This window comes from Aegilops tauschii, chromosome 6 (genome assembly GCF_002575655.3).
Source record: "Aegilops tauschii subsp. strangulata cultivar AL8/78 chromosome 6, Aet v6.0, whole genome shotgun sequence".
Lineage (NCBI taxonomy): Eukaryota > Viridiplantae > Streptophyta > Magnoliopsida > Poales > Poaceae > Aegilops > Aegilops tauschii.
Genome location: NC_053040.3, coordinates 285,512,852 through 285,540,207, shown reverse-complemented (window position 1 = coordinate 285,540,207; position 27,356 = coordinate 285,512,852). Strand labels below are relative to the sequence as shown.

At 45.3% G+C, this 27,356-nt stretch overlaps 1 long non-coding RNA gene across 1 annotated transcript; it reads left to right on the top strand.

The window, feature by feature from the left end:
* Window positions 1–24,324: 24,324 nt before the first annotated feature.
* On the top strand, window positions 24,325–25,423 carry LOC109757664 (uncharacterized). The gene is made up of 4 exons (XR_012186843.1): window positions 24,325–24,735; window positions 24,822–24,920; window positions 24,998–25,066; window positions 25,165–25,423. It is a non-coding gene; the product is annotated as an uncharacterized lncRNA (long non-coding RNA).
* Window positions 25,424–27,356: the final 1,933 nt, after the last annotated feature.

Genomic DNA, 27,356 nt, shown 5'->3' with positions numbered 1-27,356 from the left:
ATGATCAAGATTATGCTAGGTAGCATTCCACATCAAAAATCATCTTTTTTATCATTTACCTACTCGAGGACGAGTTGGAATTAAGCTTGGGGATGCTGATACGTCTCCATCGTATCTATAATTTTTGATTGTTCCATGCCAATATTATGCAACTTTCATATACTTTTTGGCAACTTTTTATACTATTTTTGGGACTAACATATTGATCTAGTGCCCAGTGCCAGTTCCTGTTTGTTGCATGTTTTATGTTTTGCAGAAACCCCATATCAAACGGAATCCAAACGGGATAAAAACGGACGGAGAATATTTTTGGAATATTTGGAAAATTCCGGAAGAAGAATCAACGCGAGACGGTGCCAGAGGGGGGCACGAGGCAGGGGGCACGCCCCACCCCCTGGGCGCGCCCCTGACCCTCGTGGGCCCCTCGTAAGGCGGTTGCTGCTCTACTTTGGACGCAAGAAAACTAATTTTCGGAGAAAAATTTGGGCAAAGGTTTCAATCCAATCGGAGTTACGGATCTCCATATATATACGAAACGGTGAAAGAGCAGAAGACGAGAACGCAGAAACAGAGAGAGACAGAGAGACAGATCCGATCTCGGAGGGGCTCTCGCCCCTCCCAAGCCATGGAGACCATGTAACAGAGGGGAAACCCTTCTCCCATCTAGGGAGAAGGTCAAGGAAGAAGAAGAAGAAGGAGGGGGGCTCTCTCCCCCTCTCTCCCGGTGACGCCGGAATGCCGCCGGGGCTATCATCATCATCACCGCGATCTTCACCAACACCTCCGCCATCTTCACCAACATCTCCATCACCTTCCCCCCTCTATCTACAGCGGTCCACTCTCCCGCAACCCGCTATACCCTCTACTTGAACATGGTGCTTTATGCTTCATATTATTATCCAATGATGTGTTGCCATCCTATGATGTCTGAGTAGATTTTCGTTGTCCTATCGGTGGTTGATGAATTGCTATGATTGATTTAATTTGCTTGTGGTTATGTTGCTGTCCTTTGGTGCCCATCATATTAGAGCGCGCGTGGATCACACCATAGGGTTAGTTGTATGTTGATAGGACTATGTATTGGAGGGCAAGAGTGACAGAAGCTTCAACCTAGCATAGAAATTGATGCATACGGGATTGAAGGGGGACCAATATATCTTAATGCTATGGTTGGGTTTTACCTTAATGAACGTTAGTAGTTGCGGACGGTTGCTAATAGTTCCAACCATAAGTGCATAGAATTCCAAGTCAGGGATGACATGCTAGCAGTGGCCTCTCCCACATAATACTTGCTATCGGTCTAGTAAAGTAGTCAATTGCTTAGGGGCAATTTCGCAACGCCTACCACCACTTTTCCACACTCGCTATATTTACTTTATTGTGTCTTTATCTAAACAGCCCCTACATTTTATTTTCATGCTCTTTATATTCTTGCAAACCTATCCAAAAACACCTACAAAGTACTTCTAGTTTTATACTTGTTCTAGGTAAAGCGAACGTTAAGCGTGCGTAGAGTTGTATCGGTGGTCGATAGAACTTGAGGGAATATTTGTTCTACCTTTAGCTCCTCGTTGGGTTCGACACTCTTACTTATCGAAAGTGGCTACAATTGATCCCCTATACTTGTGGGTTATCAAGCAGTCAATGAGGCCGAGCACACAGCCATCGAACTATCGAAGGTCATCGCAGCAACAAAGATCGAGTATAAAACGGTGTAGAGCTATTTCACCTAACAGATTGGCTACTAGACCATGGCAATCTACGTCACAATAAATATATGGCAGTATATTTTAGCAACTAATCGGGCTTGGCATGCCATCTCAGCTAAGCAGATTGAGTGCAGAACAGGGCAAGGATGCTTCTTAAGCAGAGCATATTGACTGTAAACTACTTCGGCAAACAGTGAGATTAACAGCGTCTATCAGCAACATTCAGCGCTACACCGACATGCACGGGGCCTCAGTCTAGAATGCACATACCATGGGAGAAGCTGACCGCCGTGCGTCTCCACACGATCGCCGCCGGCGGTGGCGGCTCTGACCGTCGTGCGCCTCCACAAGAACGTCGCCAGCGGTGGCGGCGCGGCTAGAGGACGGCAGTCTACGAGAGCGTACTGTGGGAGCGAGAGGATCGACGTGCGTCCCCTCGATGAACCGCGGCGCCGACGTATCGGCGTGGCAGGGAGGGTGGCTTTGGCGGAGCGAATGGAGTGGAGGGGGACGGGGGAGGGGGTTTGGGGAATATTATTGGCTAGTTGGCCGAAGGGCGGTTGAATCTAGGATTTGGGGGGAATTTTTGGGTGGGGGGGGGAGGATTTTCGCACGGTGGGCGGGGGGAGTTTGGCGCATGGTCGGTTTCTCCAAGTGCAGTCCCACGTGTCAGTGAAGAGGCAAGCCGAAGCGTGTTCCGTTTGCGCGAGCCGTGTGTAGGACCGAACGTGTGTGGGGTGCAATGCGACCGCGACAGGGGTGCTGTGAGTGTACCGCCTTTTTTCCTTTTAAACGAGGTGCTTCACCCCCTCAAAAAAACTTGTTGCTTCACGCGATCCATCGATACTACTAGTAGTAATCCGGTAATCCCGACTAAAACGGCGCGGCCGGGTCTTTTCGCGCACGATATGCTGGGAGGTTGGCTTAGTTGGGTTTTTTAGGACGAGTAATGCTACACCTACGTAGTCCCAGTTACGTAATTAACATAACGTGAAACATGTGAGTTGTTGATTGTAGATTGGGGGAGGGAGGGCCCACCACCATGAAAATCAGGGGAGGAGAGAGAGAGAGGCAATTTACGTTAACCCTTTCGTAGGTTCCCATAGATGTAGAAAAATGTGAAATGCGTGAATGTGCATTTGCAGATAAGGCCTTCCCTCGTTCATCCTTTTCTCCCACAAGATCTTGATCTTCCGTGCAACACACGGGCATCTTGCTAGTACTCCTACAATATACTATATTATTGTGAAAGTTCATATACACCGGCCGAGATTAATGCAAACACGATAGATTTTCATTACATTTTGAACTTTTATAGGACAGAAAAATAAAAGAAACCCGACCCTAAACCTATTCTATGGCGGCGACCGATGTCCTCCATCTGCGATCTCCATGTACGGGGGTGGGGTTCAAGACCCGTGAAGTGAAGGTGCGGTCTCCGGCTGGGAGACGGACCGGCCAGTTGGCACACCATGCACTGCCGCCTCCCATGCCCTACTCATCCTTGGAGGAGTCCTCGACCTCGGCAGTGCCGGACGTTGGACGGCGGCAAGTAGGACGCATGGCTGATGGTGCTCCCGTCGTCGGCCGCCAGCGTGGCCACCGCTTGTGCGGCGACTTGAGTGAGGGCGGCGACCTCGAGCTCCATACCCGAAGACAAGCTCTCCCGCAGAGCGTTCGCGCTTGCGGTCATGGCGGATGTGGTGCCATGTAGGAGGACGATGCGCTATGGTGTGGAGGTTAGCTGGGCGTTGCCGCTTTAAGTAGCGCATTCCGGTGAGGCCAAGCGTCCTTGTGCGTCATTAAGTTGCGGGAGTTGGTTCCTCGGGCATCGAACCTCTTAACGACGGCATACAGATGGATGGCATGAATGCGGGCAGCTGGCACCGGCTGGGAACGCACCGCGTGACGGCGCGAGGGACGAGTGTTTTTGGTGTGCTAGGGTAGTCAGCTGCGGTCGTGGCAACGTTGGAGATGCCCTTTTCTCACATGCGATCGACATATGTCATTGAAAAAGCAAGACGGCCCGGCATGGTCTCTGGTCCTGAGGATGAAGTTGGTCGCGCTACACCACTCCGCGGACGCGTCCCGGTGCCCCGTGCATCCTCGACGAGCCGGGAGTTGGGGTGTGTTTGGATTGTGGCCAAAGTGCACCTTACCAAAATTTTGTTCATGACCCAAAGATTGGTCTTTGTTTGGATGGTTGCCATTTTTTTGAGGTTTTGGTCATGACCCAAAAATGGATGGTTGCCATTTTTTTGGCATGCCAATGAACTCTAGCCAACTCTAGTTCATTTTTCTTGCCGATGTTAGCCAAATCATGGGCAATCAAAACCTCAACCAAAATTGTGGCTACCCAATGCTTTGATGGGGCAACCTTGGGCACAAACCGAACATACTAGATGTTGGTCGTGTCACAGCACTAACGCCACCCTCGGCACACTGAAACCGACCGTGTCTAGCGACGATGAGCGTGTCGCTCACCGCGGTCGCCGTATCCAGAGGCGGTGTTGGAGCTGCGCCATGTTGTTGGCCCCCACGACCCACATGAACGGTTGCCGGTGGCGAGGAGGTCGTGGGCCAGCTCCTCCATTGGACTAGTTTGCGCTACGTCGTCCCGACAGGCGTGCCCCACATGTCGGTTTCCCTGTTTTCCCAGCCATATTCGAGCGTCAGTGCTCCGCGTTGCGCATTAGGCCTTTCACTATGTAGGCCAAGCGAGACAACTTATTGTTTATTTGAGCCGGTCAAGTATAATCATGTGGCGTTTGCTTATTTCTCATTCATCTCCAACCCTCTTCTCCATCGATCATGTCGCCCTCCGGTCGAGTCCATCCTCCCGCATGCCTCATTTGAACATTCTGCCGAGTATCATTCGCATGTGGGCCTAGACCATGCTTGTATTTCCAATGTTTATTTGTAATTTGTCCGACATGCATACAAACAAACGGTTCATTTGAAGTTTCACTTTGCCCCCACTAAGTGTCGCTTCGTGTCTTAGTTTTGGCATCCCATTCGGTTCATGCATGCCCTGACACATGTTGACGAGATCGATTGATGTTCAGAGATCAATTGCGTGTCGTGCAAGGAGATAAAAGGTTTGGTCTGTTTCTATGATAGAAATGACCCCGGGGGTCTGTGTGGATCAGAGGGAGTATATTGTACGTTCATAAGCGAAATGAACGTATTGTACCCACCCTAGTCCTCTTTCAATCGATCTCCGGACCCCGAGATGAAATCGAGAGAGAACGAGTGGGGGCATGTGTGATACCTAAGGCAGATTCAAAATTTTGAACCAGTGATCATAGCATCCGCAAATCATATATAAAGGGTATTCAATGTTCGTTTCGTTTTTGAACATACAATATACTCCCTCCTATCCTTTCCAGTTTACATTTAAGTTTTATGTGTAGTCAAAGTATCGCTACTTTGATAAAAAAAAGTATCAACATTCAACAACGCCCAATCAATATTGTTAGATTCGTACGTACTCCTAGATTTGTACTCGAGATGGTTTCCAATTTGTTTTCAACCACGTGAGTGTGGTTGTTCTCGCGCATGCTCTTCCTACTAGAATTTCGCCACGTATAGCCAGTCCAATAGTAAATTTTTTAAGCTCCCTGTCCAATAGTACTAGTGGAGTACTGACAACATCTGTAATAGAGTATGCAGTGCTCATAGTTGTACTCCCTCCTTCCATTTATATAGGGCCTATGTGGAGGAGAGAGATGTGAAAAAGTAAGGGGAGTGAGCTCTCATGCAAGATCCTAGCTATATATGCATTCCTAGTTAAATACGTACAATAAATATGAAGAAAGAGATGGAGAGGAGATGGAAAAAGTACTAATACAATAGCCAACCTTATAAATTTTTTTGCGGGAAATAGCCAACCTTATAGCCCACACTACTGTATGAGTGCATATAATAGATGATGGTTATAGATGCCATGGCAATTCCTTATAGCCATCGACTGGCTATATTATTAACCATGCTCTAATGCGTTTTTCAAAACCGCATTTGACTATTGACAAGATTAATAGTACATGAGATGTATAATGTGAAAATTATATCATTGGAAGCTCCTTTCACATACGTATCCCTGCCTTACCGTCCCTTTCAGTCACTTACTGGCGGACCCCATGCTTGCTAGGCCCCGCATGTCAGTTACTCAATGGGTTCGGCCATGTCAGGGGATCCTCATCCATAGTATACTCCCTCTGTTTTTATTTACTCCGCATAAAATGACGCGGGCGGGGGAGGGGGAAGGACGTCGGTTTGCTCTCAACTGCGGTCCCACAAGCGAGCGAAAACGCAGGACGAAGCGCGTTCCATTCGGTGAGTGACGTGGAGGGTCCAGCGTGCCGGGCTGCAACGCGAAGGCGACAAGAGCGATGTACAGTCAAAACCGATTGACCGGTCGTCACTGGAACCACTATTCACACCAGAACCTTCGCTGCTCGGCCTACGCCAGCCACTGCCCTAAAACCACACCTAATCTCCATCCCCTTCCCCCACCTTTCGATCCCCTAGCCCGCATCAAGCGTCCCCTAGTTCACCGGAAAGCCATGGTGCGCCGCAAGATCACGTACTACAAGATGCTAACGCCGGAGCGCCGGGCAGAAATCGCGGCGGCGGTCGGCGCCAGAGACCTCCGTTCCCAAGCTCGCTTTGCGGCGGGCCAATCCCCGAGTTCTCTGGAGCCAAGCTACGAGGAGGAGGAAGCCGATCCAATGTTCATGGCGGAGGTCGCGGCGCAGAAGGCCCCCGATGGGTATGAGACGATGGACGTCAACTTCGTGCGTTCGAGTCCCCCATGGTGCAGGCGGACCAGCGGTTCAACCTGGCGATACTAAAGGAGGACCGGGAGCAGAGGCTCAACTCGCAGAGCGCGCGCATGCCGCTGCCATCGAGGCTCTCCTGCAGGCGGAACCGGATGTCGTGGATGTGAACCGGGCGGCGGAGGCTCAACTTGAGGCGGAGCGCGCGGATGCCGCTGCCGTCGAGGCCCTCCTGCAGGCGGAACCGGACGTCCTGGACTTGAACCGGGCGGCAGAGGCTCAACTCGACGTGGAGCACGCGGATGCCGCTCTCATCGAGGCCCTCCTGCAGGCGGAACCGGACGTCTTGGACTTGAACCGGGCGGCGGAGGCTCGACTCGACGCGGAGCGCGCAGATGCAGCTGCCATCTAGGCCCTCTTGCAGGAGGAACCGGACGTCCTTGACTTGAACCGGGCGGTGCTCTCGTCCGTGCAGAGCGCCCGCACGCTCCGCGTGAACGAGTAGCTGGAGGCCGAGGACAGCCACGGTGCGGAGACACACGTCGGCAGCTACGGCTCGTTCGCGCCGACAGCCAAAGACGACGAGGCCGTCTCGTTCCACGAGCAGTGATAGTTTTTCTTTATGTCGTTGTTTTTATGGATCTTTTGCTGTGTAAAAACATATATTATTATGCAAGTCGCCTGACTTGGGTCAGTCTACCATTTCAGGCGGTTGGATGAATATCCTACGTCTCCTAACCCTTCTTCCTCACCCCTTCTTCTTCCCCAACAGACCACCGCACGGGCCGTATGGATACTCCCCAACATGCGGTTGGATAAACAAACTCTATGAACGAAAATTATGTGTCAGCGGTAGGATGGCTGAGTTTGGTTTGTTCACATGCGACAGCACGTGTCAGTGAGGGTGCATTCCCTTGGTTGGGTTTGCGGCGTGCAGGAGCGACTGTGCCTGTGAGGGTGCGGTGCGACCACGACAGCCGTGCGCAAGTGTACCACCTTTTCATTTCGAAAACTTTAGGCAAGCTTGGCAAAAATGTGTGCCGAAGTATGGCAATGCAAGGCCTAGACCCAAACAGGATAAGTACGTAGTACTACGTACTAGGAGTACTAGTGTTAAAAAAGAAAGGCGGGGTCTTCCTTCGCGGGATTAATCTATACAAATCCTCGTTTCACGTGTCAATTAATGCGTATTTTTTTCTCCAAAGCCCAAAGAGCTAACCATCTCACTCCTCATTGCTTGATTAATGCAGCGCCATGCAAACCAACCTTCTCACTTTCGCATGCATGCAGGGGGTATTAATGTCCTTGGTCGCTAGTACGAGGCAAACCCCATCAATTTTGCCTTGATTAGTGTTAGTGGCCTTTTGCAAATTGTAATTTTGATATACTGGCCTTGTGTACAAAAAAATGGAGGTAGTAACTATATTTGACTTCCTTCCCCATTGCGGTGACGTCGACGATATCTCGAACGTTGTGGTTTGGCGAAGTGCGTTCGACGGAGAACACCATTGAGGGAGACCACGGTAAGTCGTTCGCAAGTGCCGCCTGCAAGCCGAGACAATCGCCTTATTTGCATCCAGGAAGTCCGTTGAACCAAAGGACGTGTAAATGTACTAGTACTACTCGTACACAATAGCGTCGTCCGTCCAGCTTAGTGCGGTAAGATGGTTTCTGGAAGAAGACGATGGAGAAGCAGAGTCAACGAAGAGTGAAATGATGGTTGCTTCGTCCGTGCTTTGTGATTTGACGCCTCACTGCTTTGTGATTTGTGATAGAAGCGACAGGGGAGTAGACTCTGTCCTCTATACTATACATGCATCCAAGCACGGGAGAAAGAGGAGAGACATTGCATTTTTCTATTCCTTCAATCAATCAATCAGGGAGCTTCGGTTCCATCCTTCTGGCTTTGGCAACACCGTCCACAATGGTTCCCACAATGCCAAAAGCTATTTTCACATTTGGCTACACATTGTGGATGCCCTTAACCGTACCACTTGGTTTTGCTCCTGTGTGCTATCTATACAAATCTCAATTATATTGATCTAAAAAATTATAGAATCAAGATTAGTAAAAGGAGGTGATTTTGCCGCGCGGATGGCGGGGGAGGTTTCTTATTTTTAGAGGACGTTGTCCTGGCGGTTTGCTAACATGCGGTCCCACGTGTCAGTGCTTTACCAAGCCGATCTGCTTCCCACATGAGGCAGAACAACGGCAGAAGCAACACGTGGTTAACTTGAAGCAGATGAGGGAGAAGCGGATTCAGCAACGAGTGAGATGATGGTTGCTTCATCCCTCCAACTTCTTCTTTAGCATTATTACTTCGTCCCTCCAACTTAACTGCGGGAAAGGTGCAGCTTTGTGATTTGACGCCTCATTGCTCATTACTACGCCGGCGCCATGACTGGGTACTTCACCCCGGCTGCTCTGCACTATATTCTGGTATGGCACGTGGACCCAGTAGCTTGATGCCCCACATGTCGGCGAAAGGGACTAGAAGATTTATGAAAGCGAGCACTCCACTCTTATGACGGAAGAGTACACGACACGACGGCCCAGTGAACTGTCACTTGTACTGTATATAGTACTATAGTTTTGCTGTTTTGCACGATCCATCGATACAAACCCGATTAAATAGGAAAGGGCGGGATTTTTCCCGTGCGGTATATGATACTGGCCATACATTTCAAAGGCAATTTTAATGTATGCAAACTGAATAATTAAGTAACAATATGATATCTAGTAAAACTAAAAACACATATGATTTATTGTGTTAGAGTGTAGTAGTAGTGTTGTATTGCATAGTTGTTAGATGTAACATGCGAGAACGTGTAGAGATGTAGTTTTGGAGGGCCTACAGAGAGAAAAGTGTAATACGTTCACCGAACTTCAGAATAAGCTGATTACGGTCACTATATACGTTTTGCGGTGATTATACGGTCACTTGCTCACGGTTCAGCATCGGATTGCACTCTGTTGACCGGCCAAATAGTCTGCGTGGCACCATGTTGACTAGTTAAATTGACCACGTTCCTTGTGGGTCCCACCTATCAGTTCGCATAGGGAAAAGGTCAGATAAACACAAATTTACACAGGCGCGACAAGACTCCACGCCGTGCGCGGGAATCACCTGGTTGTGTATGTGTCTGTCAGGGCCTGATGTGTGCGCATGCACGTGTAGGTTGAGCACTTGAGCGTGAGAGTGTGTGTTGGTCGTGTGGTGTACTGGTGTGTGCATGCATGCGTGCGTGTGTGCGTGTGAGTGTTGCGTGCGTGCGTGGCTGCGTGTGTATGTGTGAGTGTTGCGTGCGTGCGTGGGTGCATGTGTTCATGTGAGTGTTGCGTGCATGCAGTTCGTGTGCATGCGTGCGTGTGTGTATAATCACCACACCAGCTCCTGTGTGTTAAAACAGACGGCTCGGCATACCAATACAAGGCCACCTTGTCCGCTGTGCCCGCGGTCATGACTTTGAACCACCGTCCAATATTTTTTTGTCGTTTGTTTTCATTCTTACTAGCAAGATGCCCGTGCGTTGCACGTAACATCAAGATGCATTTGTATGACTAGTTTATCTTGTGAGAGAAAAGGATGAACGAGGGAAGGCCTTATTTGCAAATGTGGAGAGGTGTGTGGGTACATCTTAGGCAAAATTGTCATAGTTTCTTTCCTATCCGTCAGATATAAATCGGACGGCCTATATTGCAGGATGGCAGGCACACCATCATCAGCAACTCTGTTTTTTTTATAAGGGTGTATTTTATCCCTACTCTTATAAAAAGCATAGTCGGTGATGATCGTGTGCCTGCCATCCTGCAATATAGGTCGTCCGATCTATATCTGACGGACAGGAAGGAAACTATGGCAATTTTGCAAAAAGATACCCACACCCCTCTCCACACTTGAAATAAGGCCTTCCCTTGTTCATCCTTTTCTCCCACAAGATAAACTACTCATACAAATGCATCTTGATGTTCCGTGCAATGCATGGGCATCTTGCTAGTACTCCCTCCGTTTCTTTTTAGTCTGCATATAAGATTTGGTCAAAGTCAAACTTTGTTAACTTTGACTAAATTTATAGAGAAAAATATCAAGATTCATAATATGAAATATATATTGTTAGATGCATCATGAAATTAATTTTCATACCATATAGCTTTAGTATTGTAGATGTTAATATTTTTTTCTACAAAGTTGGTCAAACTTTATGAAGTTTGACTTTGACCAAATCTTATATGCACACTAAAAAGAAATGGAGGGAGTATTTTATATGAGTGTAGATATAGAGTAGATACAAGCCGACAGGTGGGCCCGATGGTAGTGAGATAATGTGATGCAACACTAGAGGTGCCATGTGGAGTGTTTAACTGGTCAACTAGTCGTGTCTTGAGCAAATACAGAGTTGTACGGTGAGCCCGTGACTGTATAATAACCACAAAACGTAAATGGTGACCGTAATGAGTGGATTCTAAAGTCCAATGTACGTATCGTGCTTTCGCTTCAAATACAATGATCGTCACTGTATATATCGCGAGAGAAAGATGAAACATGCGTGAATGTGCTGGGGGCTTACTTTTAGAGGACCTGGAGATAGTTTGTGTGCGTACCTGAAAGGGGCGTGGGGGGTATGCAATGGAGAGAGAGATGCTCTTCGTTTCTCTTTATTATGACTACCTTTATATATAGTATAAAAATATACAAATTCACAGTGTGGAATAAATATCATTGTGGGCACCATGCAATGCAAGCGTTCATACTCCTCCATATAACTTTGTAATGTTGTATATATGTAGAAGTTCTAAAATATATTTTTGGCCACACTTTATGCAAAAGGAATGTTGTATGCGAAATAAACGTGAAGAGAGGGCTTTTTAGATCAATGGGGTACGTGATGTAACATGTGTGAATGTGTAGTTGATGCATTTGGCAGGGCCTAGAGAGGTATGTGTGTGTATTACGTATTCGAGAGAGGCATGGATAGAGGGGCTGACAGGGGGGCGTGGGAGAGATAGCACGAGAAATGAGAGTGGTCTAGAGATAGAGAGACGAATATGACGTCATGGCGAGAGATTCCCTTGAGTGTGTATATGCAAGGGGGGAGTGGATAGAGGCACCAGGAGAATATATTTTTTGTGTGTGGTGTCTGTGTTGGTATGTGTGGGTGTGAGAAGATAACGAGACATGGGGGCAGAGGGTGTGTCACCGCGTGAGCTCCGGTGGGTCGAGGTGAGGCCCTTCGTTCGGTTCCGTCCCGCGGCACATTGGTCGGCCCGTGACGCATTTAGGGAGACCCATGGATGACTAGTCGTACAAGACAAAGATAGCATAATTGTGAAGGACTCTATGTCCACTGACAAAGCCGGCTAGGATTTGTAACCCTGGGTTCTCGGACTAAGGTAACCCCTTTATCTCTGATATTACTATTCATCCAACCTAACTTTAAGGGGCATCCTACAGAATGCTCTGCTAGAATCATACTCGTCCATTAGGAAGAGAGGTGTGAGACAATGCGTGCGAGACATGCCTAAAGATAATGTGTGTACAGGAGACACGTAGGCAGGTCTATGTATATAGAAAGGGTCGATGGGGATTGTGCGTGTGTATGCTTGCGAGGAAGAGTGCTTGTGATAAAGGTTAGTGAAAACAGTCGTAAATGGTTACGAGAGGGAGGGAGGGTTATATCGAGAGCATGTGTGCGAGAAAGACACCTCGGGAGAGAGTGTGTGAGCATGTGTGAGAGACCACCGATGGAGAGTGAAACTACACGTACAAGACTGCTGTACACATTGATTAAAGATATAAATTGTATCCAAATATTAGGATGGGATCATGATATTTGCAATTCGCGTAAGGAACGGTCATTGATCCATCATACATCTAGATTCTATCGAATTTGAGCATGTCTATGTTATTATTCGACACAATTGATCCACATAGTTACTATTTTGAACTCCAGACAATGCATCGCTTTAGCAATCGAATATAAACGTGAGTATAGTTCAGGTTGTGTGTGTAAAGCACATTATACATACGAAAGTTACACAATGAACATTATAAATAGCTACCTAGGAACTAGCATACATTTGAATTCAACTTAAGGTGGTTTAAAAAAATCGAATTCAACATGAAGTCCATTCAATTATTTGAATTTGATATCATGGCATTTGTAAATCATACCTAAATTATGGGGGCACCAATCTTTGCTCTGATTTTGTACATAATAGCATATATAGTCGTGTACAAAATAGATTCTAATTTAGCTCCTCCATTCCAAAATAATCGTAGTTATAGGATTTTCAAGTGTCAAAAATTCAAAAAGAAGCGGATAATTTAATGAGGTTTTCAAACATACAAGGTCAAATTTAACGTTGTCTATTTAGGTCAATCCTCAGAGTTCAAGAGTACTCTAAACGTGAATGCTTGTGTTCCAAAATTTCGAACGAAGCGCCAAAAGAGCCTCTACTCGCCCGAAACCGCGTGAGACCAATGTTTGGTAGTACAAGGAAATTACTTTTCTAATAACTCCGACCCGTGAAACCTACCGGCCCGACATCCAAAGGTCTAAACCGGGGTAGATTTGTAGCTTCATCTAGACGCCACGCAACCGCCTCTGAAAAACATTCATACACAATGGCCGCCTAAGCACACATGCGCGCGGCCGAAATCGCTCCCGCCCACTATTTGGGACACCTGGGATTACCATCCTACCCCCGACCCGCAGTAGGTCCGAAATTTAAGAGGGGGGCAAAGTCTGTACTTTCCCCAAATTTCAAACAAGTGTGTCCCATCTTCTGTTCAAAAAAGCCAACAACAAGCGTGTCCCAGACCGAAACATGGTTCTCCCCCCCTCCCCCCACCCACCCGTCCAATTCCCCATTCGTACTCTGTGGGCGCAAAAACTACCTCTCCACCAGCCGCGAAACCCCGACGTCCTCCGTCCATCACCCCATTCCACCCATCAACCGCCGCCCTCCTCCATCACGCTGGAGCCGATACCCCGATGTCGTCGTCCACCGCAACCTCAACCGCAACGCCCTCCACGGCTAGTAGTTGAAGCCGAGGCCGAGCCGTCCATACCAGAGCCAGTTCAACCACGCCATCCTGCGCCTCACCGTTGCCACTCCAACTTCGCCACCCTCCACCGCGCCGGAGCTGTTCCTGCTACGCCATCCGTCGCCGCCTCGGATCTGCTTCCCCTTCGCCGACATACGGCCACGGCAACACAGTCAACAATTTGGCCATGGGTTCGTCCAAGCCTGCACCCTCCTCCAGAACATCGGTTTCCCCGGCAAAAAGAAGAAGATCGGCACGACATGTGGAGGCGACCACACCGGCAACCGAAAATGGTACTCCTCTTCCCTTATTCGTGCAAATCTTACGTGTCTGCTTGCACGGTATTCATCCCACAGAAGACACTAGTTGACCGCTTCTTCTTGATACTAGATGTTCCTAGTAACTCGCAATGCACAAGGTTTCTCCTCATATACTATTTCACCTTAGCTAGAGGTCCGTCGCCCCCCTGAATTTCAATTCCTGGTCAGTTGATTCCCAATTAACGGAAGCATTCTCCGGCGTAACAGGCGCTAGTCCGCCTATTACGCCGGGGAAGCAACACCTCGGTGTTTATCTTAGGGGCGTGTGGGGCCTAGAGCTACTGGCGCCCGATCTGGAGGTCGGCCGGGATTAAAGGGATAGCATGGGGGTGCTGCCAAGCACGGCGGTGCTGTGAGGTCGAGGGGAGGGCGGGGCGGCGGAGGCAGGGGTCTGGGCTGGTGGTCGCTGGCAGTTCGAGAAAGATCATCAACAGTGACTGGCGGGAGGTAGACGAAGGCCATCTGCCCGTTCCTTATAGATCGGACGGTTCATTAAAAATCGACTGACCTATTTATTTTCAGTCGACTGTTATCTTGATATGACCTCATGTGGTGGTGTGCTGGAGGAGTACCTGCATTTCCTGTGCTCGTATATTAAAAAATCATACGGGGTAGAATCTAATTTTGTTTGCCATGCAATGTTGTAGAGCTATCGTATGTCTCCTGTCATTTATTTTTCAGCCACCTGCTATCTGCTACTTTTACAGTGCACTAGTTCTGCACACACTTCACCCATACTCTCACTATTGTGTTTTTATGCAACGGTATTTCAGACTCTGCTGCTATGAGAGAAGCAAAAAATAAAAGAGAGAAGTCGCTCCAGCGTCGTACACGGATAGGCCAGACACGTTTCAGCCTTATAATAGGTGCAGTGTCAGCAGATGGAGGCGGTAGACGTAACTCTGGAGTTGATGACCTCGCTCGCAATGAACCACCATCCCAGGTGCTTGCTTTAACTTCGCGGTGTCATATGTGGTTGCATGTTCCATATGGTGTCTAGCTTGTATTCGAAAGGCAGAAGTCGGTCTTTATTAAGATAAGGAAAGATATTTTTTACATGAACCACCATCCCGTGAGCACCAGAAGACAAAAAGCTAGTCAGGGCACTGGCCGAGCCAGTGACAAGCCCAACAAAGAGAGGCATCACCTGGAAGCCAACTAAAAAGCCGCGATGGTGGCGAAGCAGCCCGCCTCCCACCAGGCTCTCAGGTCCTAGATGATCATGCTCACCACTCCAGCCGGATGTCTAGCTTGTATTGCTTCCAATTTGGTTAAATTGCATCTACTTAGCTTACACATTATACCTTTGAATATGACATGCCTTTCTGTTTTTGGTACATACTAGTACATCTGTGTATTAACCATGTTCTTACATCAAACTAATGTTCTTGTGTATCCCTCATCAATCACTTATGATGAGGCAGTCAGGCAAGTGGATTACTCATTTAAAGAATGCAGCATCAGCCTCCCGACATGATTCTCAAGAAACAGCAAGGCTAGATGAAGATACTGAACGTAGCTCTATAGTTGATTACCGCATTTCCCCTACACTAGCATCGCAGGTGCTTGCTCTAACTTGGCAGCATGATATGTGGTTGCATGTTGCATATGGTGTCTAGATTGTAATTATTCTAATCTGGTTAAACTGCATGTGCTATTCTGCTTAGCTTATACATTATACCTGTTAATGTGACATGCCTTCCTGTATTTAGTACATAGTACATCTGTCTATTAAGCATGTCCTCACATAAAACTATTGTTTTTTGTATCCCGCATAAATCAATATGACGAGACACCTTCAGTATATGCAGTGTGATATTAGCTGCATCTTTGATATGATTTATAGCATGCGCTGCTTCTAATTTGTTGAAATGCCATTTATGATGGGACACTTCTAACTTGGCAGAGTCATATTGGTTGCATCTTTCACGTGGTGTCTAGCTTGCATTGCTTCTTATTTGGTGAAATGGTTTCTGCTTAGTTTACACAAACAGTTGTGAATATGCCATGCCGTCCTGTTTTTCGTAATATTCCATCCTGGAATCATGTGTTTGCCTTACATCAAAGTAGTGATTGTCAGTATCATGCACTAATGAGTTCTAAAGAGTGAACTTTATTGCTTTTTCTTCTTGGTTTTACTTGACAATTCAAAATCAATAAAGCGGAAGGAAGTTAGCAAGGCAGCGGATGAAGGTGCTCCTTCCAAATGGAGGGCCTCTACAGATTCTACTCCTCCATCCCCCCAAGATGATTTCCAAGACAACACACACATAGACACTCAACGTAGCTATGTTGGTGATGAGCACGTCTCCCCTAGTGCACCATCACAGGTGCTCCCTCTAACTTGGCACTGTTATATGTGGCTGCATGTTATGTATGATGTCTAGCTTGTATTGATTCTAATTTTGTTGAATTTTTTTTGAGAGCTAATTTTGTTGAATTTCATCTGCTTACTTTACACATTATACTTGTGACTAAGACACGTGTTCCTGTTTCTAGAACATACAATATCTGTCTATCACACCATGTTCTTAAATCAAAGTACATTTGTTCTGAAGAACTAAATTCTTATTCATTTTTCTTGTTGGCTTGACTTAACATGGCACAGAGAAAGAGGAAGCAAGACAGAACGACAAGGAAAGGGAAGCGGAACAATCCTGCAGATTCTGCTGGTACTGATGGTGCAATAGAAGGTCAAAGTCCAGCGGAAAATTGTACCGACGGGGTATCCCGTGCTACACGAGCTGCAGAACAAGCCAAACAGAAACAAATAGCTGCCACCAAACAAGCAGAGACAACCCTAGTTGTTGCAACACCTTCCACAGTACCACCAGCTGCACGATTTACTCGTTGGTCAACTCAGCTAGCAGCACGTTCCCAAGCTCCCTTGCCACCTGACACTACTTCTGAAGCACTCTTGACACAAGATGAGTTGGCAAGATTAGATGAACTTTGTGAGCTTCAACAGCAAGAAGGTAGTTGCTGGAGTCAAGTTACAGTTGCATGCTTGTTTATATGTAGTCTCATAGTTTGATGTACACTAACACTTCCTATGTTTGTAGTTGGACTAGCACCTAGGCGCAAGAGGAAACAAGCATAAGGGATAATGCTCGATAGGTTAACTAAATCTAGAGGAGGAAGAATGGAGATCCATTTTGGGGCAGGTTTAAAAAGGCCACGTGATGCTACAGAGTCAGCCAAGTTAGTATCAGAGGCAGCGGTTGCTGTTAGGTGTCATGTGCGTATCCTCCCAACATGGATTTAGTACAGGAATGACAAAGACGAAACCCAGTTCAACACCTTCCTCGACCATTTATCTGTAAGTATGGTTATGTATGGAAACTAGTAATACCGTCTTGCTCTGTCCAATACTTTCTAGGTTGCTGATAATGAGACTCCCATAATTTTCAACAGATGAGGTTCAAGTTGGATAGCCAAGATGATGCAACCAGACAAGCTTGCACCCATGTTTTCAAGTCTGCTCTGCGACAGTATCGGCATAACTTGAGGAAAACTCACTTTGAAGGCAAGGCTAACAGTGAACTTGCCCAAACATCTCCAGTGGAAAATATATCTGATGAAGACTGGAGAGGCCTCGTTAAACACCGGTCCGATCCGAAGTATCAGGTACATTATATATATGTGATCAGATCACATGTTGAAGTCCTATTTACGCATGTGCCACACAATTCTATCTTCTTGTAGGTGAACTGTTCAAAGAACAAGGCCAACCGTATGAAAGTGAAATTCCAACAGACGACAGGATCTCGTAGCTATATTGCACACTGCGAGGCTCTTGTAATTAGCTGCTGTTTCACTCTTTTCGCTGTACCATATTATCAGATCTATATTGATTTGTTCCAAATGCAGAGGAAAGCCCGCAAGGACCAAAAAGTACCTAAACCAAATGCTGTGGAAATCTTCAAGGACTGTCACACCACCAAGAAGAAGGGCATGACTACAACAGTCAAAGCCGCTGTTGTAAGTCCTTAATCCTCATGCCTTTTAACTACTACTTACTTTGACTTGTGCCTTGAACTGCATGGTTTGCAGCCAATATCTATTACTCTTTTCAATTTTATACACATTTGTCTTAGCGTATCATTACACCTTACAAGGTTTAAAAGAGAGGAGTGATGTTCCTTTGATCTTGACATGTAATCTAGTTCCGTGCTGAACTTGCCCACACAACGTTACAATTGCCTGCTTGTCTGTTCTCAGTTGTTTTGTGATATGAATGATGTCATACTATGCTTACCGTATTATAAACTTCGTCTCTTTATCCTTAGCCCTCAATACAATGTGAAGAAATAGACAATACATTAGCGATGGTACATGGTCATATGTTTGGAACCTGGTTTTATTATGTACTTTGCAATAAAATACAACTATTATTTTACATGGGTTCACCAGAATAAGTTCTGTATATAGACCAAAGCTATTTTGTTTGGTTTTGCTGCCTCCTTAATATCTTCTGTTCTGGTACTACTAATGTAAAACCACAACTTTTCAGCGAGCTATGGCAAAAATGGTGGAACCGCCACCTTCTGAAGGTGGCGAGGCAACTATAACCGCAATGTCAGCTCTTGTTGCAGTGGGTCAGTACCTGTCCACTAACAGTGCCAAAAGCACGTTCCTGCATAATACTGGGTTGGTTGTTAAGGCAATCTCGTCCAAACTGCCTCATGATCAAGATATGCAAGCTCAAAACAATGTTGTATCTGCGCTCCAGACACAAGTCCATTCCCTAACAGAGACCCTTTGTGAAACAAGGAGAGACATTGTTCGATGTTGTCAAGATATGCATGGTTTTGAAACTAGACTATCAGACATTTTCTATGTTGTTCAGGAGCCTAGGAGAACTGAAGGCCAAGGTTATGGTGCTCCATCGGACAATACAGCATGAAAACGTAACAGTCAGGTCAAATGAACTGAGCTTCTGAACTTCTGGTGGTGCATTTATCTGCTAGACTATTAACTTTTATGCCAACCTTCCTTTTGTTTTATAGTTGTAATTTGTTTTGGTGCGATACAAAATTTGTTCTTAACGTGCAGCCACCGGCTGAAGAAAACAGCAAGCCATTTTTGTATAGTGTAGGGTGTTCCCTATATTTGCACTGGTGGCGAACTTTGATGGCCACCGGCTGTAGTTTACATGGGCCTCCTACAGGCCGTAGAAACAATGGGCCTTCTAAGGGCCATAGAAATAATGGGCCTTCTACGTGGCATAGAAACAATGGGCCTTATACGGGCCGTAGACACAATGGGCCTTCTATGGGCCGTATCATCAATGGGCCTTCTACGGGCTTATGATCGGTTGGCCAAACATGGGCCAATAACAGACCACATTATGGCCGTAAATGGGCTAGAGTTGAAATCATCCGTTCATGGGCCGACCATAATGCGCCATCGTTAATCGGCTGTATTTTGATGACGCTATCAAAACGGCCCAACGTATTAACGGGCCACAAACGGGCCGACTGTAACCATGGGCTGAATTTGGCCCACAAGCAGAAAATGACACTAACGGGCCGTAAGTAAACGAATGTGGAAATGAGCCCAAGAATAAATGGGCCCCGAGAAGGCCGAAAGATAACATGGGCTGGAAACAGCCCAACTGAATAATGGGCCGTTAATGGGTATAAAGTGATACACTGTTCATTATGGGCCAGTTTCACCACGAGCCGTTAATGGGTATAAAGTGATACACTGTTCATTACGGGCCATTTTTACCACGGGCCGTTAATGGGCCGAGAGTAATAAGGGCCTCATATGGGCCGAAAGACATCATGGGCCGGAAGTTAAAACGGGCTGGAATTATATTGGACGGCCCAGATGACGCTACTGGGCCTAATTCGGTTAGGCCGTAAACGGGCCCCGGGTTAACAGGCTGTAAATGGGCTATATGCCAACAGGCCGTTAACAGGCTTGCCGTGGGCCGGCCCGCCACCTTTTGACCAAGTCAAACGGGCCGGCCTTTTCACAGGAATGGGCCTCTGTTGGGCCGTGCCACGTGTCGATGTATCATAGGCTCTTTGTGTCCAATGAGTGGATGACATCTGTCCCAACGGTGAGCTGACACGTGTTTACTCCAGCCAATGATGATTTTACACGTGGAAAATCCCCATTGGTCGGGGCTGTTAATGGGTTATCGGATCCAAAACCGGCCCCGATAGCTTAACGGCGTTCCGTTACGGTGGATGCCACGTGTCGGTCACCCTTGACGAAAGCACTTCTGTGACGCGCGATTTATCGTCATGGAAGTGGACACTTCCGTGATGATAATTTTGGTAATGCCATGGAACACTTCTACGACAGCACAGGTATGACTATCTTGATTCTGTCAAAAAATTGTCATGGATGTACATGCATGACAAAAAATGTGACAAACACGTATCATCACGGAAGTGTATTTTTTGTAGTGCTAAGATATGGTTTAATTCTCTTGATCCTGGTTGTGTGCGTAGTCCCCGGGATATGATTTATTACTTCTCTGCTAAATATTTCCCCGCTCATAAGAAACAAGCTGCTTTAAGGGAAATATATAATTTTGTGCAAATTGAAGAAGAGAGTCTCCCACAAGCTTGGGGGAGGCTTCTCCAATTACTTAATGCTTTGCCTGATCATCTTCTCAAGAAAAATGAAATACTTGATATCTTTTATAATGGACTAACGGATGCTTCCAGTGACCACCTGGATAGTTGTGCTGGTTGTGTTTTTAGGGAAAGACCAGTTGATCAAGCTGAATTGCTATTGAATAATATGTTGACTAATGAACATAATTGGACACTTCCTGAACCAACTCCTAAGCCAACTCCGAAGAAAAGGGGTATTCTATTTCTCAGTCCTGAAAACATGCAAGAGGCAAAGAAATCTATGAAAGAAAATGGTATTAAAGCTGAAGATGTTAAGAATTTACCTCCTATTGAAGAAATACATGGTCTTAATTTGCCGCCTGTTGAAGAAATACATTGTCTTGATAACCCGACACAGGTAGTAAAGGTAAATTCTCTCTATAGATTCGATGAAGGTGAGATTCCTCGTTATAAGTCTGCTAGCCAATGCTTAGAGTTTGATAATTTTATTGTCAAACAAGAAAACTTCAATGCTTATGTTGGTAGACAATTGAAACACAATGCTAATATGCTTGAACACTTGAGTGATTATATGTCTAGAGTTAAAGGTGAACTTAAACTCATTAGTAAACATGCTTCTATGGTTACCACTCAAGTAGAACAAGTGCTTAAAGCTCAGAATGATTTACTCAATGAATTAAATAATAAGAAAAATGATAATGTTGTTAGAGTTATGACTAGAGGGGGTAAAATGACTCAGGAACCTTTGTATCCTGAAGGTCATCCTAAGAGAATTGAGCAGGATTCTCAGAGAACTAATGTTGATGCACCTAGTCCTTCTAAAAAGAAGAAAAAGAAAAATGATAGGACTTTGCATGCTTCTAGTGAACCTGTTGTAGACACACCTGAGAATCCCAATGATATTTCTATCTCTGATGCTGAAACACAATCTGGTGATGAACATGAACCTAGTGATAATGTTAATGATGATGTTCATGTTGATGCTCAACCTAGCAATGATAATGATGTAGAAATTGAACCTGCTGTTGATCTTGATAACCCACATCAAAGAATCAACGTTATGATAAGAGAGACTTCGTTGCTAGGAAGCACGCTAAAGAAAGAGAACCATGGGTTCAGAAACCCATGCCTTTTCCTCCCAAACCATCCAAGAAAAAGGATGATGAGGATTTTCAGCGCTTTGCTGAAATGATTAGACCTATCTTCTTGCGTATGTGTTTTACTCATATGCTTAAAATGAATCCTTATGCTAAGTACATGAAAGATATTGTTACAAATAAAAGAAAAATACCGGAAGCTGAAATTTCCACAATGCTTGCTAATTATACCTTTAAGGGTGGAATAACTAAGAAACTTGGAGATCCAAGAGTACCAACTATACCATGCTCCATTAAAAGAAACTATGTTAGAACTACTTTATGTGATCTTGGAGCCGGTGTTAGTGTTATGCCTCTCTCTTTATATCGTAGACTTGATTTGAATAAGTTGACACCTACTGAAATATCTTTGCAAATGGCCGATAAATCAACCGCTATACATGTCGGTATTTGTGAGGATGTGCCTGTTGTGGTTGCAAATGTTACTATTTTAACGGATTTTGTTATTCTTGATATTCCCGAGGACGATAGTATGTCTATTATTCTTGGAAGACCCTTTTTGAATACTACAAGGGCTGTTATTGATTGCAACAAAGGCAATGTCACTTTTCATGTTAATGGAAATGAGCATACGGTACACTTTCCGAGGAAACAACCTCAAGTCCATAGTATCAATTCTATTGGAAAAATTACATTGATTACTATTGCAGGTTTTGAATTTCCTCTTCCTACTGCCAAAAAGAGATATGATATTCTTATTATTGGGGATGTGCATATCCCCGTTGAGGTAACATAGTGTTATTCGAAATTTCTCTGGTTCCATGTTATTCGGAATGAGTTTGTTAACAAGACTTGATCAACCTTGTTAGTGGATTGCTTTTGATGAGCATGAGATGGATGAAGTTAGAAAGCACAACCATCTGTACCCCCCTTTTACTTTCTGTTATTTATATTAAATAAAGCAAAAATAGTATTTTCTGTCTGTTTTCTGATTTATCCATGCAATAAAAAATACCGCGAAAATAAAAGTTCTCCAAATGCCCTGAAAATGAAATATGATTTTTTTCTGGAATATTTGAGAATATCTGGCATTGAGACCACATCAGGGGAGCAATCACCTGGCCACGAGGGTCCAGGGCGCGCCCCCCTACCTCCTGGGCCCATGGTGGCTCCCCTCCACTTATTCCAGCCACCACACACTCCTTCTTCCTCCCAAAAAAATCACCAACCAGCTCAAGCACGAGTTCTAGCTCATTTTGCTATGATTTTCAATCTCCTAGCTCAAAGCTCCACTCACAAAATGCTTTGGGGGATTGTTCTTCGGTATGTGACTCCTCCAATGGTCCAATTAGTTTTTGTTCTAGTGATTTATTCATTGCAAATTTTTGCCGCCAAGGTGACCCTGTTCTTGAGCTTGCATGTCAAATTTATATGGTCCCAAGTAGTTCTAATGCATGATATAGTCTCTAGGCACTTGTGGGAGTAGTTGCTATCAATTTTGTTGAGTTTGGTTCACTTTTATTTTAAGTTACTAAAAATTTCAGAAATTGATGAAGAGATTTTTGAGGGGCTCTTCGAGCCGAAGCTCGAAGGATAAGCAAAGTGAAGAGGATAAAAGGCCCAAATATAATCTCCCTCGCACCACGGAGGTTCGGCCGTGTGAATGGCCTTGTGATGATTTCTTGAGGGCAGCCGGGATTCATGATGATTTTTATTATTTGGCTGAGAATGTGGGCCTCACCGACTTCCTCCGCGACCAGCGCGAACAACAAGTATCTTGTTCTGCCGGAGGCCATTCACACCTACCAGAACCTCACACTAGCTCCAGAGCCAGAGCCACAACTTGATCCTCATCGTTAGTCTGTTTACCAGTGGGATCCGGAGGAGATTGCCAACCAATGGCACCCCGAGGATCCTTCTCAGTACGACCCCAGCTACAACTTTGGATATCCGCCAGGCCAGCCGTGGCCCTAGGCCAACTTAGGCCAAAAGCCTAAGCTTGGGGTAGTACGTATTTCTCACCGACATTACATTCATGTTTACAAACTCATTCTAGTTGGAGAGAATTCCTTATTTGGCCCTTTATTAAAATCTGGTTCCTTTTTTGGCCCTAAAAATTTTATTTTCCCTTTTTTGACACAACAACTTCATTTTCTTCCTTCCTTGACACTTCCGTTAGTTTTTGCTGTTAACACCATCAACCGCGACTTGAAATGCTGTTTTTTCCCCTGTTGTAGGACGCTGAAAGAAAAAACAGAAAAACAAAATCCCGCACACCGAACCGTCGCGAGCCCTTGTTCTCCCGATTCCCCTTCTCCTCGATCCCTAAGAGACTCAATCCCTAACCGTACACAGCGGCGGCGGTCGATCCGTAACCATCACAGCAGCGGCGCGAGGCTGGAAAAGCGGATGGAGGAGGGCGTGGCCGACGCTGCTACGGGTGGAGGGATGGACGGCGAGGTGGAGGAAGGCCACGACGCTGCACCGGCCTCGTCCTCGGGCGACCATGGCGGGCAGGCGAAGGGCGGCCATGGCGGGATGAAGCAGGACGGTCAAGGCGCGGCGCCGGAGGGCGGCCATGGCGGGGAGGTGGAGGACAGGCAAGGTGCGGCGTGGGAGGGCGGCCATGGCGGGGAGGTGGAGGGCGGTCAAGGTGCAGCGCCGGAGGGCGGCCATGGCGGGGAGGTGGAGGGCGGTCAAGGTGCAACGGCCACAGATGCAAGTACTCTGGCATGGCTAGAAGGGTAAGTGCCTCTCTTCTCTAGATTTGAGTATTTGCTTCACCTCTATTCATATAAAACAGTGTACTTAGAGATGGATTGAAGATGCATCAGTGTACTTAGAGATGGGTCTTTTGCTTTCACAGGATGGATCCAAACTCAACTTCTTACTGAAAATCAAATTGCTTGGCAACCCCCAAAAAGCTAGGAAGGATATCAAATGCTTTTGTTATGATAAGGTTATTGATTCTGACTGACATTGCGGGTAGGCCATGGATTCTTCATGTTTCCACACTGCTAAAAGCCACCGCGGGTAGGCCTAAAACTGAGAGGTATAAAGGTTGCGGTGAGAAAAAAAAAAGAAAAAGCGGCCAACACTTATGCCCTATTTGTAAGGACTATGGGCATCATTGGCACAAATTCAAGAAGGGTAACCCAGATGACATTGCTGCTATTTTAGCTGTGAGGTAATAAATTTAATTGCATAACTTGCTTCACATGCATTCTTTTTTGTAAAAACCATACATGTTAACTACTTTTTTGTTTCGTGTAGAGGACCACCAAAGAAGAGGATAAAGACCACCAAATCAGCTCAATCATCAATTGTGCCTTGTGAGGATGATGCTCCATCAGCCATGTGTTTTCCGCCAAGGTTAGCAATTTTAAACTCATGCTCATAATTAAATGAAAGCTTGATTTTGTATTCTAATCACATTCTTGTCACAATAGCCAAATCTTGGAGAAACAAATAAGGAAAAAGGGAAAGGTGGTAAATCTTGGACCAGGAGGAGCAAAAAGGTAGCCTATGGTAGTTATGAAATTTAGTTCTAATGTTATGTTATGCATTGTTCTATTTTTAACCTAGGCTACTATATGTGATGTATGTGTATGTCTAGATCAAGAACGCAACCCATTTGTGGTGAACATGATGTCGCCAACAAGAAAATACATGTTGCTGTGAACACACGAAGCAAACGAAGACTTAGTTTGTGATTCTGATGTGATTACTTTCCGTATCATGTTTCATTTGGAAACTTTTGAGCTGTTTATATGACCTGGGCACTTCTACGTACTATATGTAACCTTTTGTGGACCTGGACTATTGCATGTCACATTTATGTGTGTGGAGGACCAAATATATGGATTGTTTGCATATATGTGTGCCTGGGCCAAGTATGTGTGATTCTTTTGTTCGCATATATGTGAAGCTGCTCCAAATATGTGATAATTTGTGCATATGTGAATTGTATAGGGGATATGGTATCAAAATACAAGGGTGGCTTTATCCAATTTTTCAATTTAAATTGAAGATGTGATTTGAATTAAAAATTGTTACGTGGATATGCTAAATAGCAGATTTTGTTTCATTCGGTAATATATTCCAGTTCATATTGCCATTGCTTTTGACTTCCAGTTCACAATTTTGGTCACAAAATACATCAGGGGTAAAATGGACTTTTCATGTCGTAGTTAACGGTGTTAGTTGTCAAAACTAACGGAAATGTCACAAAGGGAACAAAATGAAGTTTGAGTGTCAAAAAAGGACGATTTTTCTTTCTAGGGCCAAAAAGGGAACCAAATTTTAAGAGAGGGCCAAATAAGGAATTCTCTCTTCTAGTTGTCGGTGCTCATACTTTTTCACTGTACTATCCATGCTAGTTTATTTTCCTTTTCTAGTCTTCTTCTTGTGTGTCTGAATAACATAAGAAAAACCAAAAAAATTAGTTGTAGCTTCTAGCTAGTTTACTTTCCATGCTTGTAGTAGTAATAATTAAAAGAAAACCCAAAAAAATTCTCGTTCTTCTTTTGCTTGTTGGGAGCTTTCCCGTGTAAATAGTTTTATTTCTTTCCTTTTCTTTGGGGGTCGAGAGGAGAAGACCATAATAAAAATGTTGAAATGGCTCTTATATGCATTATTGTTGATTTAACAAGAGCCCATATTACCTTGTCTTGTCCTATGTATCAGATGCCTGCAGATTCCAGCTTAGTCCAATGCACGTGCACCATTATTATTATTATACACATCGTTCGGTCGTGCAAGTGAAAGGCAATAATGACGATATATGATGGACTGATTGAGATGAGAGAAGCTGGTATGAACTCGACCTCTCTTGTTTTTGTAAATATGATTAGTTCATCGTTCCTAATTCAGCCTATTATGAATAAACATGTTTGCAATGACAATTAGAGATTATAGTTGCTTATGCCATGCTTAATTTGCTAGGAGTTTATAATGGTTTACCTTGCGTGCGAACATGCTATTAAAATGGTGGTGATGTGGTATGATAGGGTGGTATCCTCCTTTGAATGATCCGAGTGACTTGACTTGGCACATGTTCACGCATGTAGTTGAAACAAAATCAACATAGCCTCCACGATATTTATGTTCATGATGGATTATATCCTACTCATGCTTGCACTCAATGTTTATTAATTTTAATGCATGTTCATGACTGTTGTCGCTCCCTAGTTGGTCGCTTCACAGTTTTTTTCTAGCCTTTACTTGTACTAAGCGTGAATACTGCTTGTGCATCCACTTCCATAAAACCCCAAAGTTATTCCATATGAGTCCACCATACCTTACTATATATGCGGTATCTACCTGCCGTTCCAAGTAAATTTGTACGTGCCAAACTCTAAACCTTCAAATAAAATTTTGTTTTGCATGCTCGAATAGCTCATGTATCAACTAGGGTTGTCTGTATCTTCCATGCTAGGCGGGTTATTCTCAAGAGGTGTGGACTCCGCTCCTCACTCACGAGAAAATGGCTGGTCACCGGGATGCCAGGTCCCATGCTTTAAGCAAATCAAATCAAAATAATTGCAGACAAAACTCCCCCGGGACTCTTGTTAGTTGGAGGCACTCATTGTTTCGAGCCAGCCATGGATTGGTGCTTGTTGGTGGAGGGGGAGTATAAAATTTACCATTTTGTTTGGGAACCGCCTATAATGTGTGTAGCATGGACGATATCGAGATCTCTCAGTTGTTATGTTGACAATGAAAGTATGCCGCTCAAAATATTATTCATCTCTGCTTTAAAATCGAGCTCTGGCACCTCTACAAATCCCTGCTTCCCTCTGCGAAGGG